General features: G+C 29.5%; 1 protein-coding gene across 1 annotated transcript in view; it reads left to right on the top strand.

Moving 5' to 3' along the window:
* Positions 1 to 5,438: 5,438 nt before the first annotated feature.
* LOC108569396 (transcription factor E2F2-like) overlaps positions 5,439 to 5,942 on the top strand; it is a 9,836-nt gene continuing 9,332 nt past the window's right edge. Inside the window, exon 1 of the mRNA XM_017930930.1 lies at positions 5,439 to 5,555. The gene's annotated coding sequence lies outside the window, so the exon portion shown is untranslated. The remainder of the gene's footprint in view (positions 5,556 to 5,942) is intronic.

Raw genomic sequence — 5,942 nt, 5'->3', positions numbered from 1 at the left:
CATTCACTTATTTTTTCTTCTTATCCTTTTGTTGATGAAAAGCATTCGAAACATATTTCTACAAGGATTCTTTGGGGCGTCGTGGCGTGAGACTGATGTAAAGTTAACTTAAAAAAAAAAAGAGAGAAAAAAAATTACAATGCTGTAAAGTGTAAATTGATTTATTCCGTTTTTTAACATTATAACACTGTACATTGTAAAATAATAATGATATCCTGTAAAATTTTTAAGCCGTTTGGAAATACATAATAATTGTAATTTATATATTTGTAGAACTATGTATTTTGAGCGATCTGGCTGTATTTAAAAAAAAAAGAAAGGGGAAAAAGAAAAACTAAACAAGAAGTAATGAAGCGTAATATTTGAAATTATTCTTTTTTTGTTAGGATAAAAGAAACATTATAAATATATATATAAATGTAGAGTTATTAGTTTTCTTTTTTTTTTTCATTTTGGTCTTCTTTTCGTGGTTCGTTTGTCGTCGGGGCACGGGCCCTTTTCGAGGCCTGCTATTATAATTACGTTTATTATCGTCATAGTTTTGATTTTTCATAGGGTAGCTGGACGGGGATCACTCAATAATGGCTCTCTTTTTTTATATATATATAGTAAAATGGTGGCGTTCATGAACTCTAGTTTCTCTATAATAATATTTATTATATTTTCTGTCCATTATTATTATTATTATAGTACTATAATTCCGCACGTTTTCGACTCCTTTCGTGTTTACATATTTTTATATTGGTTGTTCACTACTAAGATATGTACGATACTTCTTTAAATTGATTGTTTAGTAGTAGCAGTAGTATTCCTCTTGCTCGACTGCCAAGTTTCGATTACACACAAAACACAGACACCCACCCCACACACATCAAGTGTATTATATATATATTTTTTTATATTATGATTATTATTATGTTTTATATTTATTAAGTCAACATTTACTTTTAGTTTCCTTGTAGCTCGCTAAGCTACATACACTTAGAATTAATTACACTATGATATATACTTGTATAAAGTAACATTAAATTCATTGTGCTCTGTATTAAGTATTTGGTTTTATTGCTGCGAGTACAGATGGCGAATATTGAACAAAACCGTGAAATTCGAAGTGAATGGGGGAAAAAGAAGACAAACAAACAAACAAACAAACAAATACACATAGAAACAAACAAACTTGTTGAAAATATATCTAACATAACATGAATGTGATTTTTTTTTTAAAAGATAATGTATTTTTATGACGATTGGCTTCTATTTATACATAATATAATTAATTGTAATGGTAATATTATTAACATACAGTGTAGATTTTCATGAATACCGCCATTGTTTATAGATCCACGGCTGTACATTATATTTATTTATATGAATACGCGATGATCTGTCTTATATGTAATTGAATGCATGTTAGGTTTATATATACATATTATATATATATTTATCCCGATTATTGTATGATAATGTAATTCTCGATTTTATTATTTTTTACCACGTAGAAATAATCAAATAAAATTCATTAAAAACAATACACATTTGCCAATTTATTTATTCCTCGACGACCAGGAAACACACACATTCATTTTCTCCCATCCTTAGACCGTATTTCTTAGATGACCGATGAACCCGAAGTGTTTCTTTGCTGATAACATTGTTGCATCTTCGAATCAGTAAGTATGTAATAACATCTGGCGAAACTAATGGTATGAAATGCACTATAGGAAAATACTGGAGTATATTTCAACGAGTGTCTTAAGGATAAGAGACGTAACGGAGGTCGCACATGAGATCAGTTGATACCAAGTTTAGAGGCTTGTGTGAAAAGGACAACTTGATGGCATCAAGTGTAAATGTAACGGTGCGAAGATGTCTTTATCGATATTCCACAATGTACGGATTGCAGAAGAGGAAACACCAATCCATATATATTTGTAAACCATTACCTTTTTTATTTATTCAAACAAGATACTGGGAATTACAGGAAATAGGAAACTATTCATATTAACCTACTTAATTTATAGAAATCTATAACAAGCAATGGATGAAAATATAACAGCTTTAATTATTAACATACAACGCTACAATCTACAAAATTATCTTCTATATTACTATTAATTACACTTGTTAGAAAAACGTAAATATTTGACAATTCTTTAAAATATTCTTTATCAAATTATGCTTTTATTATTGGTTAAAAAAAAACTTTTGTCAGATACGATAAGCATTTAGTTAACGTTGCGCCTCTTTTGAATGCAAATGTTCAGCAAGATTTACATTTATTTTGCAGACACAACAAGTACCTAAAAGATAAACATGGTCTGGTTATGATTGTTTCTTTGTACAAAGAAATACAATTATTTCTTCATATGGGCGACCGTGTTAACAGTCTCAAAACAAATTCAAATATTTGAACAGCTATCTTTTACAATTCTGTATAATATACATTTATTTTATAAAGTGTTTATTTATTTTTTACTTTAATAATATTATATGTAGTTAAGTAATATATTTATTATAATTTCAAGCTTAATTTTCATTGAGTTTCTGCCATTAATTTCATATAATCAATTTTGTTAACTATTGAATTAAGTTATAACGATTTTACATAAATGTTAAAAGTATCATAATTATAATTATGCCTCGCTTAACGTTACATCTGATTTCAAAGCTTCGATATAACGAAGTACTTTCGCACTTGATTGATAATTATTAAAAACAAAAATCACTAAGAAATTCTTAAATGGAATTTGGCGCAAACTGAGGCCTTAAGTTGTATTAGGAGAATAAAATCTGTATAACGAAATCAAAATATTTGGAAAATGTCGATGAATAAGAAGTTGGAAATTTATTGAATTTTATTAGTAATTATTAATTAAGAGAGATAAAACAAGAGAGAAAATCAACTTTAAATTGTACAATTTCGTTCGATTTTGACTTTATTCTCACTAAAGCTCAAACTGTCACTGTTAACAGCAACAGTTATTTAAGGTCACTGCTTACTTATCATATAGCATAGATGATTAACCACAACAGTTTTAACAATGACCCGTGTTGCTTACTGGACCCGAAAATTTATTTTCTTTACCAATTTCTCACATGAATAAAGACTCGAAAATTTGTATAACCTATTTTGCTATAACCAACAATAACTGAACTAATACAAATATATAACATTGTACAATTATCTTTAAAAACATTATTTGAAACATTTACGAAGACAAAATTATCTTTGAATGAATTAGCGTTCGGTAATTTTATTACTGTTGTTTAGTTTACGTATGATTCTGACATAATATATACAGAGATTTTCAGCTGTAAGTCATTACTTAATATGTATACAATTTTGTTGAGAGATGATGTTGAAAAATTTATTGTAAAAACAGTCTACCTTGTTAATGTTGACATGTTTCTTTTAAGTTATCTTTGTTTACATCTGCACTTCTACCGTCTATATTCAGTAGAAGGTTTACAAATGTAAAACACTTTTAAACTTAAGTTAATAAATATTTTGGACTTTTATTAAATAATGTTTCTTTTATTTGATTATGCTCGAAATTATGTTGAGATGGAATTAATTGTTATAATTAATTATAAAAACAAACTTATTCATGTAAGAAATAACGTAAAATATTTTCTTGAATTTATTTGAAACTTTCGTATATTTTCTGTAATATAATTTTCTGTAATATAATAATAGTCTTTATTGCAACAAAAAAAAACAAGGAAATCATATATTTTTATACAATAATATAACAAAAACTTATTGACTATAGGTCTTTCTGCCCTTCCTAATGTATTATTTGATAATTTATATAAGAATACAATTACAATTTATTTTCTCATTAAAATAAATTATTAAAATATATTTTCGGTGGAACCTCGCTTAACTAGCAAAATGAATTGTAAGAAAGATGATTCGCTTAACGAGCAACGTTTCACATAACGAGTGACGATGAGAAGAGAAGTCCCGGATTGTGCGCCTTCTACATCATTTTTAAAACTTGTTTATTTTTTAATATATTAGCCATCTTTGATTTTCTTTGTCATCTTTGTTTAAAGCGGACTATACTTTGCAAATATAAATTGTGTTTGATGTAAATGTAAAACACATACGTATTCTGTCCAATCATTATTATAATATATTAACGCTTTTTTTTGCATAAACAAATATTAAAAGTATAAAGAGACTTCCAACAAGTCCCCGAATTGATACAAGTAATATAAACAAATATAAACTCACTGAATTGGAAAACAGTTCCTAGTGTTAGTGGTCATTCTAGTTAACAACTTAGTATTGTATGTGATCACAAAATTTCCAAACTTGTGTTCAGACATGTTATTTGTGTTGTTTTTTGTGCAAACTTTAATATCTCCAAATAAAAAGCCAAAGAATAAAAATAACCATAGATATGAAAAGCAAAATAATTAAAAATCGAGACCAAGTTATACTTTTTTTCCGGCATGAAAACTGTTTCACTATACGAGTAAAAATCCGGAAATTTTGGAACGGATTAAACTCGTTAAGCGAGGTTCCACTGTATTACATTTTTCTTTCTAAAATCATAAATTATTCAAACGATTTAAATATAGACGTAGAACCTCGGATAGATTAAAAAAAAAAACTAATAAATGCAGATGCTAGTATAATAAGACAATATTATGTCATTGCTATTTGCATATATTTTTTTGTATTTCACTAATATGCTTGAAAAAAAAAACGTGATGGGGTCAATAGACGCATTTATTATTTAAATTGATTTCTTAAAATAGATTCTTACTAAACTTATTAATTAGATATGTTGCGTTTGCAATATGTGTATGATTTAGTAAATCAGTGTGTGTGTTTGTGATTTATAGTCGAGTGAAGTAATGAATTCAAGCATCTTAAAAGTTTACTCCAATTGTGGAAATAAGGTCAGTATTATCGTTCCATTGAATATCGTTGACCTTAGTGCACTTAGTCGAGGGGGGCGTTTAGTAAACGAGTAAGTTTGTTTAGGTGACTATTCCAGTGGTTATTAGTGCCAGCTTCCTCGAGTTACCAGTACAAAACAAAAATAATCAAACCTGCGTTGAAACAATATTATTCGATACAATTGCAACAGGAAAATCATTTGAACGCGTTGCGACTATCAAGCAGCGCGCGATTATTCGAAATACCATCGTGTGTTTGTGAATGCTTCCTAATAGTATTTTCGGGATTTAATCCCTTTTACGGTTGATTTATGTGTGTTTTTTTTTCATTCTTGTGGGGTGTCCATTCATTCAGCGGTACCTTTAGCCGGCCGGGGAAAGGAAGAGAGAAAAAAAAAATGTAAGGAACGCTTCTCGACCGAATGCTTAACAAAAGGTGAAGAAGCAAGAGAGCCCTATCTCTCCACATCAACTTTCGACATACTGTTTAGTGGTGGTTACTAGTGAGGACTCAGTTGAACGCTAACTGCAGTGATGTAAAGACGCGCCAGTTCCAATCTATATTTGGATTAAAGAATTTCGTCCAAAACGAGAAGACGATACTGACGACTACTGCAAAGGGAAACTAAACGAACCGCACGGTGAGAGTACACACACATATATATATATACTTGTTTTGCATGCACGAAATAACAGACGTCGTCGCGGCGATGTACCAGAGCTTACGTAATGCGAACACGGCGAAGGTTTATTTTTAAAATGCGACAACACATATTTACAATGAATGCATCAATTATGTATCGCAATTATGTATCAGTGTTCACCGCCTACGCGATATTACCTATCACCATTAGATCGATTAATTGTTTACAAAACGCAGCGACTAGTTTACATCATTGGCGGCTTAGTTAAGTTTCTTTCTTTTCACGATATCGAATTCGCATCACTAATTCCAATATATAATGCATTCCCGCATACGATTATCGCTTCGCGTCTTCGGAGCCGATGACCTTTGCCAAAAAAAAAAA

This window comes from Nicrophorus vespilloides, unplaced genomic scaffold (assembly GCF_001412225.1).
Source record: "Nicrophorus vespilloides isolate i.1.1-1 unplaced genomic scaffold, Nicve_v1.0, whole genome shotgun sequence".
Classification (NCBI taxonomy): domain Eukaryota; kingdom Metazoa; phylum Arthropoda; class Insecta; order Coleoptera; family Silphidae; genus Nicrophorus; species Nicrophorus vespilloides.
This window is presented reverse-complemented; position numbering and strand designations above follow the sequence as displayed.